At 34.4% G+C, this 14,870-nt stretch overlaps 1 protein-coding gene across 4 annotated transcripts in view; it reads left to right on the forward strand.

Moving 5' to 3' along the window:
- Positions 1-14,870, forward strand: part of RAP1GDS1 (Rap1 GTPase-GDP dissociation stimulator 1) — a 150,286-nt gene that overhangs the window by 43,140 nt on the left and 92,276 nt on the right. The window lies entirely within an intron of this gene.

A 14,870-nucleotide genomic window follows, 5' to 3' on the forward strand; every position in this document is an offset into this window, starting at 1 on the left:
GAGAGGAAGCTTATGAAAAAAGAAAGGGCGCTTAAAACCCTTAACATTTTTTTATGATGGCTTTTTAATCATTTTACTTTAAAATAATGTATGCTTAGATTTAATTGGAAAGAGCCATCACCAGTCATCCAAAAATCCCTTAAAATTGAGGTAACTCTTGATCTTTGGTGGTGTGGTAAATAATACTAGAGATAAAAATTAAATAGCTCTTCACTGACCAATTCATTGTATTGTTGCATTTGAGCTATCATATTTCTAGTCATTAATTTCTGTATTATCACAGTGAATAGATAGATACAGAATAATTTTCAATTGTTCTCTTAATTCTGCTTGGTTGTACTTTGGTTTATGCCTTACTTGTTTTTAATTATGCCTTTATTTTACCCTGGGAGTAATTATGTAGCTGACAAATAATTCAGGAAGGAAGTTATATACTGTGTTGTTAAAGTTAAATTTGAAGCACTCTGAGATGTATGCATTTTTTTTCTTTAGTAAATTGTGATTATAAAATTAAAATAACTGATTGCAGTGCTCTTCATCAAAAAGTGCATTTTAAAGTTGGCTTTTAAAATTCTGTTTCAGTAGTTGTTTGGTTTTGAGATTACAGTTTTGTCAAGCTGTTTGATCTTAGAGATATCACAGAAGGGGTTTAAAACAAGGTGTTCAATGAGACCATCTGGATAAAGGGCACAATGGTAATGAAAAGGAACAATAAAAAAGGGACTTCCCTGTGGTCCAGTGGTTGTCCTTGCTTCCAATGCAGGCGGTTTGGGTTCCATTATGGTTTGGGAACTAAGATCCCCACATGGCACAGGGCCAAAAAATAAAACGCAAGCCATATTGTAACATATTCAATAAAGACTTTAAAAATAGTCCACATCAAAAAAACTTTAGAAAAAGAGAAAAGAAAATGTGTAAGCCTTTGTTCACCGTTATAGTAGATATATGTGGCTACTTAAATTTAATAGTTAAATTTAATAAAAGATTAAGTTTTTTACTCTTAATTTTTCAGTAACCCTGTTTGGTTGGTGATCATAGATGTAAACTATTTGCATAATGACAGAAGATTCTTATGGGTAGCACTGGTCTTAAGGATTAGAGAACACCACGTGATGACCTGATTTTTACACATGCCTGTATAGGTCGATTTACATAATATATAATTAGTCTACATAAATTGAGTATCTCAAGTTCATTTTTTTTTGAAGCATTGCTTTTTATAACTTCTTTTGTTTTAAATGGCCCAGTTTTTTCTTTATGTTAGAAACAGGTAGTATTTTCCAAATGGACCATTCATTCAGTACCTGAAGGACAGGGATTCCATGTCCTTGGTTATACATGGAGGTGTAATCAGCCCTCTCCTGAAAAGACTGAAACCCAGTGAAAGTTGATGAAGAGAAATGAAAAAAGGAAGCAATATTTTATAGCATTTTAAATAACAGATTCAGGAAATATTGACAAGTGTGTATGGTGTTGGATTAAATTTCAGACCCATTGCAGAGTTATTTGTTAGCCCCATTTATTGAAAATGGTCTTGAAATTGTATTTCATAAAATGTTAAGGACAAATAGTTACACAATGGTAATGAAAACAACAAACTGCCAATTTAATCATTGACTCTTCAGGAAGAGAATAAAAGGGATATGTCTTCTTAAGAATCTGTAACAAAATTCATAATTGTCTTCACATCTGAGACTGTTGACACAAAAGAATTTGATATAGGAAGAGGTGGTTCCTGCAGATGTACTGTCTTTAACTTTCAAATGATATGTATCATTGATTGAGCATCCACTATGTACTCAGCACTAGACTTCAGACTTAATCTGTTGTCTGATCTTTCCTATAGACCCGTGATGAGGTATTATATACATCACCATTTAAAAGATAGGGAAACAGTCCCTCTAAGTTTACTTGCCTTGCTCTGGCAGAATCCAGAGTTTGAATTTTAACTCTTAGTTTACAAAATTAAAAAAACTACATTCTGAGTAAAGTGCAGCTTTTTTCTGATTTTATAGAATGTGAAACAATGTTTTCAGAAGCTAGATTTTAATATTGTTTTAAATTTTTGCTTTTTTTTTAAAAAGTAGTTTCAAATTATTAGTATAGAGGAAGGAGATTTATAAACCCATGAGCTGTCTATTTTTAGATATTTATTGATGTGTTTTATAAAATTAACATCTAGCTTTTAAGCAAGAAAAATTTTAAAAATTTTAAAAATATCAATGAGATGTTTATTTTATACAGTTCTTACTTCTCTGAATAAAGTGCTTGATCCATTGCTACTTCTATGCTCTTAAAGGTAAAATTATAAGGCATGTAACTTAGAATCTATTCTGGCTTTTTTACACAGAGAAGTTCTAGTTTCATAATTCTTCTTTTAGTGTCAGTGTTTTAACTAAAAATATCATTAGTTTTGCATTAGTATTGTTTGCATTAGTAATGTTTGCATTAGTATTGCACCTGATCAAGAAAGAATGATTTCTCTATTTGTACAAAATGGTGATGTGGGTAATGGAAATCTAAAAGTTTTATTTTATAATTTACTAACCTGTCATTGGAAGGGACATTTCTGAAAGGAAAGAAATCATGCTTCTAAATTTTTACATGATGGGAATTTACAAATGATTAGAATCTGACATTAGAATTTTCACTTTGCATGACTTCAGAGTATTTTTTTGAATTCGGAGTGGGCATTAAATCTAGTATATGTAAGGATCTTAAGAGACAAAAGTTGAAAATTTGAGTATTTGCTAGACTTTATGGAAAATATTTTGTTTAAGCAAGCATTTTGTGTACATCTGAGATCTGAATTAATACAGAAGCATTCAGTCACTCATTTATTACTAAATACTTCATATCTCAGCTTTAAAATGTTTTTAGTAAATATATAAAGAAATCAACCTGGTTTATTCTGGTCTGTGTTGATTGAGGAAATAGAAGATTCTTGGTAAATGCTTGTTGAATTGTAGTATTGGTACTCTATTTCATGCTTATTTGAAAACAGGCCACATTTTTGTCCCTGAACATTAAGAGAGGAATTGTCCTTAGAGAATATGACATCTGATCCACCTTGTAGAACAACCTACTATCATAAATTACAGGCCTCAAAATAAGCAAAATTAACAGTCATTCATAAAAATTATGTTCTGTTGTAAGAGAATGGGGACCATGTTCTTGTTGGTTGGGGGAAACACAGAGCAATATCAACATGATCACCAACACAGCTTCTACATCTTTTTCCTAACAGATTAGATTGTTTCCCTCTGTCTTACTGCCTCATATGCCTTTGTGTTTTAACTTGAGTTAATTGCCTGGTGGCAGTTATTTATTATCTATAGAAAACCTTAAAAAAAAAAAAACCCTTATGAAAGAACATCAGTTTACTTGTTTTTAAAGAAGGAAATATTTAGTATCTAGTTCCATATTCATAACTTCATAATATTCATCTCCCTATTGAATTCTTGGGTTATTTCTTAGCTCTTACTCTTTATTTTATTCATTATGTTGATTTTTGGTTCCCTGTTAGGCTATAATCCTAAGCGTATCAAATAATGTACAGAAGCTGCTCAAGTAGATCATAAATCTTCTCTAACAGTAATTTTCTGTTGTCATTTACTTTTAGTCTGCTTTATGCCTTTACTTTTTTTGAACAGACTCGTTGTCATGTATCAAAATTATTTCCTAAGTTAAGGACTTTGAAATTTATTATCAACTGTTTCTCAATAGCCTTATTAAATCTGTAGTTACTGATCATGAAAGATTGCTGCCATTTTAGTAGAAATGAAAGTTTATTTTACTTAATTCTTTCATAGTAATATCTAGATATCACTTTTTTACTCTAAGGTATCAAATGTACCACGGAGCGATATGTCCTTTTTGCAAGCTGAATTATGTTGGTCTCCTCCTTTACATACTTTTGTATTATGTGGCTCTTCTAATTATCATGTCCTTCATTCATGAGGGCTTATGGCTGGTGCTAATCATAAATTACCAAGGGTTCAGTTTTTATTAAATAAATATAGTATTTGAAGAGTAGAAGAGACTGAACTGGAGACTGTGGTCAACTAAAAAGACACTGAGAGTTCTTGATGAGTTAAAATCTCCTGGATCTTCCCTGTAGCTTACATGGTAAAGAATCTGCTTGCAATGCGGGTTACCCGGGTTTAATTTCTGGGTCAGAAAGACCCTCTGGAGAAGGGAATGGCAATCCACTCCAGCATTCTTGCCTGGAGAATCCCATGGACAGAGGAGCCTGGTGGGCTACAGTCTGTGGGATCGCAAAGAGTCGGACACGACTGAGCAACTAGCACCACACTACTACTACTGCTAGTGGTTGTTCAGTCGCTAAGTTGTGTCCAACTGTTTGTGACCCCATGAACTGCAGCACGCCAGGCTTCTCTCTCCACTTCGCCATCTCCTGGAGCTTGCTCAGATTCATGTCTGTTGAGTCAGTGATGCCATCCAACCATCTCGTCCTCTGTCGTCCCCTTCTCCTCCTGCCTTAAATCTTTCCCAGCATCAGGATCTTTTCTAATGTGTTGGCAGTTAGCCAGAGTATTGGAGCTTCAACATCAGTCCTTCCAGTGAATATTCAGGATTGATTTCCTTTAGCCTTGACTGGTTTGATCTCCTTGCAGTCCAAGGGGCTTTCAAGAGTCTTCTCCAACACCACATTTCAAAAGCATCAATTCTTCAGCACTCAGCCTTCTTTCTGATCCACTTCTCACATCCATACTTGACTACTGGAAAAACTATAGCTTTGACTCTATGGACCTTTGTTGGTAAGGTGATAGCTCTGCTTTTAATATGCTGTCTAGGTTTGTTATAACTTTTCTTCCACAGAGCAAAGGTCTTTTAATTTCATGGCTGCAGTCACCGTTCGCAGTGATTTTGGAGCCCAAGAAAATAAAGTCTGTCACTTTTTCAGTTTTTTCCCCATCTATTTGCTATGTAGTATAAAGTGATGGGACCAGATGCCATGATCTTTGTTTTTTTAATGTTGAATTTTAAGCCAGCTTTTTTACTCTCCTCTTTCACCTTCATCAAGAGGCATTTTAGTTCCTCTTACCTTTCTGCCATAAGGGTGGGGTCATCTATATATCTGAGGTTATTGATATTTCTCCCAGCAATCTTGATTCCAACTAGTGCTTCAAGCAGACTGGCATTTCACATGATGTACTTTGCATATAAGTTAAATAAGCAGGTTTGACAATATACAGCCTTGATGTACTCCTTTTTCAAATTTGAACCAGTCCATTGTTCCATGTCCAGTTCTAGCTGTTGCTTCTTGACCTGCATACAGATTTCTCAGGATGCAGGCAAGGTGATCTGATATTCCCATAGTAGTGGTGGCCGTCTAAATTTGAATTTTCCTACACAGTCTAAAAAGATTTTGTATAAAATCAACACAAAAGATTGGATAAAATAAAATATTCATAACCTGTGTTGGATAAAACTAAGAACTTCTAATTACTAGGAGAGAGAAATAAATACCTATATCTGGCCTGCTCAGCTTCAGCTCCCATTTTAGAGAGAGTTCATGAAGACTGCAGAGACTACATGGAAAAGACAAGAGGGGTTGAATTAGGAGCCCTAGGATGATAATTTACAATTAAAATTGTTTTTAGAAAAACCTTACCTTGGTGGGAAAATCCTAAGATTTGGGCTTAGGTTCAGTTAGAGCGTTGGCTATTGGGAGATCAAAAGGAGCGTTTATTTTGTCCTAGGGTGCGCAAGACCCTAGGCACCTAATCGGGAGAGCGCCTCTCCTGAGGATGGAGCTGTTCTCCCTTGTAGGCTTGGTGATGAAGGGAAGGAGGGACGCAAGATGGGGAAATTTAAGTGTCCTGTGGAAGTAAGAAAATCGTGCTGTTAGAAGACACACTAATAACTCTTTTTAGTTTAATTTCAGAAGAAGGAGCTTTCAAACTAAAAACCCTGAGAATTGATCCTAAATCTTTACTTTACTGTAATCAGCTTTTATTGCTAGCTGAAGAAAAACTAACACTGAAGAGCCTGGCACGCTACAGCCCCCGGGGTCACAGAGAGACCAATACTTCACTTTTCACACACTGAGTAGGAAATTGCAGGTTATGTATGTGCATAGGTACTACAAGGAAAAAGCAGAAAATGAGAATCAAAACATTTTAGCTATTAATTTTTTTTCTCCTAAACCAACCATGAAGCAGTTACCAGTAACAGAACACCATGACCCATATTAAATATCCTTAAGCCTTTATAGATATGAAAAGGAAAAAGAATGTATGAATAAGAAATTCAGAAACTTGGAGCCAGAATGGATAAGTACTAGGAAGATGTGATGTAAAAGTTGACTAGAAGATGAAGAGAATGAATCATTTTAAAAACTAAGAGTAAATTACAGGGTACCAAGGAGGCATAGAGATGACTGAAAATTTAATGAAGCACATTGAGGAAAATGGGTCAAATGAAGGCAAAATAAAGGATCAGAGAGAAAAGGACTAATATAAAATGTAGGCAAAAAGATCTAACATACCTGCAATTGGGATCCTTCAGGAGAAAAACAAAACATTGAAATGGAACTGATATTTAATTAAGTATGAACTTTTCTGAAGTAGAAAACCAAAATCTGTATGTTGAAAGTGCCCACCATGTGCTTGTGAAAATTGATCTTGAGGAAGTTTAGCAAAACTTTGATACTTTAAAGGTAAAAATAAATACAAAAAAGAAATCCTCCAGGCTTCTGTGCTAAAATATTAGGTTATTTAAAAAGAAAATTAGATTGGCATCAGACTCTTCAACAATATGCAGAACAATTCAATATTAGAGCAATATTTTCAGAAAACTCAAGAAATAAGAATTTGATATTGAGCCAAAGTGCTCAGTAAGTATCAAGGCAATAGAAAAATTCTCCTAACCGTGGAAGAACACAGGGAATACTATACTCATTAGCCTTCCAGAGGAATCTTCTAAGCTTGTGCTGTTCAATACAGTATCCATTCTCTGTCATGGCTGTTGAGCATTTGAAATAAGGCTAGTCTGAGCTAGCAGTCCTGTAAGTATAAAATACATAGTTTTTTTTTTTTTAAAGACATAGTAATTCCTCCAAAGTAAAATGTCTCATTAAAAGTTTTAAAATTAGTGATTACATATTGAATCTCATTTCTTAAATTTTATAAAATATTTATAAATATTTTATTTTTGTTGGAGCTTTTTGATCTGATCTTTTGTGTTGATTGTATACAAAATCTTTTTAGACTGTGTAGGAAAATTCAAATTTAGATGGCCACCACTACCATCATTTCTTGAATTATGGTTTAAGAGTTAAGGTTTAAGAGTTGGACCAGCCAGTATGGCATGATGGAAATGCAGCTTAGAGACAATATCATTATCATTGTCGTCAATAAAATGTAATTGGGTTATTCAGCGGAGGAGAGGACATTTTTAAAAGAGGCCATTTAAAATAATGAACTTTAAGTTCATTTTCCTAAGGGTAGAGTCTAAGGAAGTGATAGCATACAGGTCTAAGGTATATGTTAGAAGCAGGAAGTAGAGATTTTAATCAAATATATTCATATTCAGGAGCTCATAGAAACGAGGTCACAGAATGACTTGAATCTGATTGAAATAACGAGAAAGATCATCTTGAAATCTTTCACAGGCCGCAAGATTAGTAACAGAAGATAATAACATGATATTGGGTGCTGTTTGCTTTCTGTTATGTTTTTGAGCATTGTACTTCATAAGGGGCAAAGAAAGCTCCATTATGTATAATCTCAAGAAGGAGATAAGCATCTATTGGTATTTATAGTTTGTGATTAAAGCATTGACAGAGGATTTGGGTTTTCTTACACTAGCTAATTAACAAATGATACCATTTTTGCTTCTTAGGTTTGCTAAATATGAAAAAGCTTCTTACGTTCTTAACAGTAAAATACATAAGACAAACATGATTTGAAATGATGCTGTGTACCAAATATACACTGAAAAAGATCTACCATCTTCAGTAAAATACTAACATTTTGTTATTCTAAAAGCATAATTATACTTTTTATTCAAGTTTTCTCTTGTTTATGTCTCATTACGATTATATAATTTGGTTCACATGCTTTCTATATGTATCTTATTTAAAGTACTATTCCTGATCTTGGATGGTCTCCACCTGCGATGGCTTGGAGCAAGGCTTGGGTTCCCAGCCAGAGACTGAGACTGAGTTATGGTGGTGAAAGCACCAGATCCTGGCCACTAGACTAGTAGTCAGTGATGAGGGCCCTGTCCCTTCAGCTTTGCAGAAAAGAATTTCCACAAAGATGGAAAGTAGTGAAGCAAATAAAGTGTTCATTAAGAGGAAAAAGAGTCCAGTATGTATGGATAGACACACGGGCAGACTCAGAGGGACAGTCCCTGAGTTGCACCCTTGTGGCGGTTTAAATCACTTATATGAGGCATTTCCTCTGGTTTTCCTTTGGCCAGTCATTTTGATTTGCCTGGTTCACAGTCCATGTTTGGTATATCTCAGGATCCTTCCGTGTGTGCAAGCACAGCTCTTAGCCAAGATGGATCCTACTGCAAAGGCATATGGATAGCCTGGCATTAGTTAACATCACCCCTCTTTGACCTCCAAGGAGCTTCTCTGGGCATGTGTGATCAGGAAGGTCTCCTGACTTTGGGAATGAGGTATATGTGGTCTGGGCAAGGCCCAGGCTTCTTCCTTAATTGTTCTGCTAGTCTCCATCTTCATCTTGGAGTTTTGGTCAATAGGGAATTAAATTTCCAACTGCTTTACCCTGGGGGAGGGTCATCTGCCTCCTGCTTCATTTCTATGTATTTGACATTTTTTGGTTGTTTTTGGAAATGAATTTCTCCCATTATAACTTTCAGGTGGTTTTTGTTGGAGATCAGTTTGAAAGCTATTAATATATTGATTTTTATATCTTTATTTGTATTCAACTACCTTTGGAACTCACTTGTTAGTTAAAATGATTTTTTAGCTAGCTCTCTTGGGTTTTGCAGTCAGAACATACAACAAAGTGTTATTTTTGTTTCCTCTTTCCCTTGTGACTATTGCTGACTTACTGGAATTGGATTGGCTTGAATTGCCAGCAAAATACTAAATAACAATGGTATGAGTAGTATCTTATTTTAGTTTCTGATATTAATGGCAACCCTTCTGATGCTTCACCATTCAATATAATGACTTAATATATAATTCCACGTTAAGAAGATAGTCTTTATTAAAGAATGATTTTCTTTAAAAAGTCAAGAGTGGGTGCCTTTAAACCATAACTCCTTAACCTAATCAATTAGTTTTAAGAATAATAAATATTTTTATTTTTGTTATTTTAAAGTTTGTGTATAATGAAATTATTTGTTGAGAGCATTAATACTAGAGGATGTTTTTCTTTTTTTCTTTTATTTTTTAAAACTTTTTATTTTATATTTTAGTATAGTCAGCAATATTGTGGTAGTTTCCAGTGGACAGCAAAAAGACTGTGCCATACATATACATGTATCCATTCTTTCCCAACCTCCCCTCTCATTCATGACATTGAACAGAGTTGGTCCCTGTTGGTTATCTGTTTTAAGGTAGCAGTGTGTACATGTTGATTTCAGACTCCCTAACTATCCCTTTCCCCCACCATAAGTTTGTTCTCTTAGTCTGGGAGGCAGTATCTGTTTTATAAATAGGTTTATTTGTATTGAGATGATCATATGGTTTTTATTCTTCAATTTGTTGATTTTGTGTATCACACTTAATTGTCGATATTGAAAAATGCTTACATCCCTGGGATAAATCCCACTTGATCATGTGTGTGTAATCCTTTTAACATATTGTTGAATTTGGATTGTATTTTATTGTGGATTTTTGTGTCTATGTTCATCAGTGATTCTGGCCTGTAATTTTCTTTTTTGTGGTATCTTTGTCTGGTTTTGGTATCAGGGTGATGGTGGCCTTAATGTATGAAGCTGGGAGTTTTTCTTCTGCAATTTTTTGGAACAATTTCAGAAGGATTGATGTTAGCTTTTTAGATTTTTGATAGACTTCATTTCTGAAGCTATCAGGCCTGGACGTTTGTTTGTTGGGAGGTTTTTAATCACGGTTTCAATTTCAATGCTTCTAATTGGTCTGTTCCTAATTTCTTTTTCTTGCTATTTCGGCCTTGGGAGACTGTACTTTTCTAAGAATTTGTCCATTTCTTCCAGGTTGTCCCTTTTATTAACATACAGTTACTTGTTCTAGTGCCTCATGATCCTTTGTATTTCTGTGGTGTCAGTTTTAACTTCTTCTTCATTTCTAATTTTATTGATTTGAGTCATCTCTTATTTTTTTCTTGACAAGCATGGCTATAAAGGCTTATCAGTTTTGTTTGTCTTTTTAAAGAACCAGCTTTTAGTTTCATTAATCTTTGCTATTATTTTCTTTTTCTTTACTTCATTTATTTCTGCCGTGATCTGTATGATTTCTTTTCTTCTACTAACCTGAGGTCGTGTTTGTTCTTCTTTCTCTAGTTGGTTCACGTGCAAGTTAGGTGGTTTGAGATTTTTTCTTGTTTTCTGAGGTATGTTTGTGTTGCTATAAAGTTCCTTCTCAGAACTGTTTTTGCTGCATCCCATAGGTTTTTGGATTATTGTGCTTTCATTTTCTTTTGTCTCCAGGTATTTTTTATTTCTTCAGTGATCTATTGGTTGTTTAGTAGCAAATTGTTTAGCCTCCACGTGTTTGTGATTTTTTAATAGTTTTTTTTCCTTATAGTGTATTTCTAATCTCATAGCATTGTGATCAGAAAAGATGCTTCATATGATTTTGGTGGGGTTTTTTGGTAAGAATCTGTATTGAATTTGTTACAGTGTTGCTTTTGATTTACTTTTTGGTTCTTGGCCCTGAGGTCTGTGGGATCTTAACTCCCCTACCAGGGATCAAATCTTCACCCTCTCCATTGGAAGGCAAAGTCTTAAACCACTGGACTGCCAGGGAAGTCCCAATATGATTTCCATTTTCTTAAATTTATCAAGGCTTGCCTTGTGAACCAGCATGTGGTCAATCCTGGACAACGTTCCATTTGTAGAGGAAGTTTTTCTTAATGAAAAGTACAGTGTAGTTTTACAATCTCTGAGTCACTGTCCTTTAGTAGAATAATGATGTTCAGTATAATTTATATCTTTCTTTGTATATTCAGGAACAGACATTTACTTAATCAGAATTAGTGCCTAAAGAATTAATAAAATTAACTATTATATATTTTAGAATCCATGGTTATTAAATAGTCCAATAAACAATATAGGAAATTTCTCAATTTAGTAATTTATAGCCCTTTAAGTTTCAAAATTACAGTCAGTAGAGCATTAATTTTGCTACCAGATAATTGTTTGGTTGCCATTATAAGGTCATAGTATATCAGCCTTTCAATTATGTCAGTAGTTGTAAATTGAGATATTCATTTTTTTTAGTTTGTATATATTACTCAATCCTGAAAATGTGACCATGATTGCTTATTAGTCTTCTACCTTTATTTTAATAGTTTTACATAGATATATAGTTCTGCATGTAGTTTTATATAATAATTTACATAGATTCCTCTTAGACATTTACAATATGTGAATTTTGGTATCTCAAGATTTAATGAATTATGGATATAAATTATTTTATAAATTTAAAAATATTTTAATCCTTGACATTAAAGATAATTTTTAAAGTTTCTAACATTTGGCTTAGGGGGAAGAAAAGAAAACTAGCCAGAAAAGTAGGTAACTGTAGTAAATTCTTCTCATTTTGAAGGTTTGATTTTATATGAATCTAAATCCATACAAATCTATAGTTTATCTATTATGTTAAAACCGGAAGAGATGCCATACCATGGGAATATATTTATGCTAAGTAAATAAACAAAAGCGAAGTTATTTCACTTTTTATTGTTATTTATTTACTGTGTTTTCGATTTTTTGAGTTAAGAATTTATGTGAATATTAATAACCAACTGCAAAGATTGTTGAAATAGGAAAAATTTTAACATTAGAGACAAAATAGAGAGTAAATGATTAACACATTGCTTGAAATACTCAAAGTAAGGGAGTAATACCAGGAAGGGGGAAAAGATCCCAAATTAAGAAATACTTTTTAGAAACACATTGAAAAAGAGTTGAAGAGATGTATGCTAAATAAGAGCTAAATTTCTTTAACTGGAAGTAAGCTACTATATTGGGCTTCCCAGGTGGCAATGCAGGGGACATAAACAATGATGGTTCAACTCCTGGATGGGGAAGATCCCCATTTCTTGCCTGGACAGAGGAGCCTGGTGGGCTACAGTCCATGAGATTGCAGAGTCAAGACACGACTGAAGCTGCTTAGCACACGTGCACAAACTACTGTATTCTCTTCTGTTTGCTGTACAATAAGATCTTGATGAAGAATACTGAGGCTAGTAATGTTATATGCCATATTCTTAACTGTGTGTGGTTTGTGGTCATTTTACTGTCTTATAACAAATCACAACATAAATTGTAGCAATAAGTTTGGCTCTGTTTCCTAAGCCTTGAAAATAAAAACAAAAATAAGCAAATGGGACCTAATTTACTTTTAAGTTTTACACAGTAAAGGAAGCCATCAGCAAAATGAAAAGATGACCTACCAAATGGGAGAAAATGTTTCTAAATGATATGAATGATAGGGGTTAATATCCAACATATATAAACGACCCATTTAACTCAATATGTTTTTCTTAAAAAAAAAAAAAAACAATTTAAAAATCGAGTCAGTGATGCCATTCAACCATTTCATCCTCTGTTGTTCCCTTCTACTCCTGCATTCAGTCTTTCCTATCATCAGGGTCTTTTCTAATGAGTGAGTTCTTTGCACCAAGTGGCCAAAATATTGGGGAGCTTCAGCTTCAGCATCAGTCCTTCCAATGAATATTCAGGACTGATTTCCTTTAGGTTTGATCTAAACCATTGCTTTGACTGATTTGATCTCCTTGCAGTCCAAGGAACTCTCAAGAGTCTTCTCCAACACCACAGTTCAAAAGTATCAATTCTTTGGCACTCAGCTTTCCTTATGGTCTAACTCTCACACCCATACATGACTATCGGATAAACCATTGCTTTGACTAGACGGACCTTTGTTGGCAAAGTAATGTCTCTGTTTTTTAATATGTTGTCTAGGTTTGTCATAGCTTTTCTTTCAAGGAGCAAGCATCTTTTAATGGACATGAGTTTGAGCAAGCTCCGGGACTTGGTGATGGACAGGGAAGCCTAGCTTGTGGCAGTTCATGGGGTCACAAAGAGTTGGACACAACTGAGCGATTGCATTGAACTGAATTTTAAAATGAGTGGAAGACCAGAACAGACATTTTTGCAAAGAGGATATACATCTAGCTAAAAAGTACCTGAAAAAGTGCTTAGCATCACTAATAGAGAAATACAAATCAAAACCATGAGATATCAACTATACCTGTCAAAATGGCTGTCTTCAAAAAGTATACAAATACCCAGTGCTGGCTGGGACGTGGAGAAAAGGGAACCCTAGCGCATTGTCAGTGGGATTGTGAATTTGTGTAGCTGCTATTGAAAAAGGTATGGAGTTTCCTCAGTAAACTCAAAATAGAATCACCGTGGTTGTTACTCAGTCATTAAGTTGTGTTACAATCTTTGTGACCCCATGGACTGTAGCCCACCAGGGTTCTCTGTCCATGGGATTTCCCAGGCAAAAATACTGAAGTGGATTGCCTTTTCCTTCTCTAGAGGGTCTTCCCAACCCAGGGGTCAAACCCACATCTCCTGCTTGGCAGTCAGACTCTTTACCACTGAGCCACCTAGGAAGTCCAAAACTGGAGAATGCAGGCCTCGATCCTGCTACCCTTCACATGCAAAGTGAGTGCTGTGCCATTTGAGCTAATTCCCCCTTCCCCAACCATATTATCCAGCAATTCTATTTCTGGGTGTATATCTGAAGAAAACACTGGATCAAAAGATACATGCACCTCCAATTTTCAAGGCAGCATTATCTACAGTAGCCTAGATATGAAGCAGTTTGAGTGCCCATTGTTAGATGGATGGATAAAGGGGTGGCATGTGTATGTGTACACACACACACGTGCACAATAGAATATTCTCAGATATAAAAAGAATGAAATCCTGCCTTTACAACAATGTTGATGAACCTAAAGAGTATTATGCTTAGTGAAGTAAGTCACACACAGAAAGACAAATCTCCTGTTATCACTTGTATGTGGAATCTAAAAAAATAAAATGAATAAATATAACAAAACAGAAAGAGACTCACAGATACAGAGAACAGACTAGTAGGTTACCTGTGAGGAGAGTGAGGGGACGAGGCACACAATAGGAGTGTGGGGTTAAAAGACACAGGTTTCTATTTATATTATATATTGTACAGCACAGGGAAGTGTAGCCATTGTTTTATAATAACTTTAAATGGAGTGTAATCTATAAACATTGATTTATATGTTATAATCTAGAACATGTAGAATGCTGTTATAACTATATATAACATATAACTATAGAAATGTTATAATCTATAAACATTTTAGGTGTTGTACACCTGAAACTAGTATAATGTTGTAAATCAACTGTATTTCAAAAATAAAGGAAAAGTGGCAAATAGAGAAAAATAAACACAACCTCTTTCCTCAAAAATCATCATTAATAACTGAGAAAATGTGAATATTTCGTGTTTTTAGTAAGATATATTTTAGATATAATATTCTAGGTAATATTCATATAATGGACTGTGTAATGTAGAGAATATTCTCTAATTCTTTTTTTTTTTTTTTAGTAGGGATTACTAGTATTCAGTGCCTTTTGTTGTCAGATACATTCACTTGGATATTTCTGCTGTTTTATCACCAGTTAAAAAGCCAATAATGCATTGGGTAATT

The sequence above is a fragment of the Odocoileus virginianus genome, chromosome 21 (assembly GCF_023699985.2).
Source record: "Odocoileus virginianus isolate 20LAN1187 ecotype Illinois chromosome 21, Ovbor_1.2, whole genome shotgun sequence".
NCBI classification, from domain to species: domain Eukaryota; kingdom Metazoa; phylum Chordata; class Mammalia; order Artiodactyla; family Cervidae; genus Odocoileus; species Odocoileus virginianus.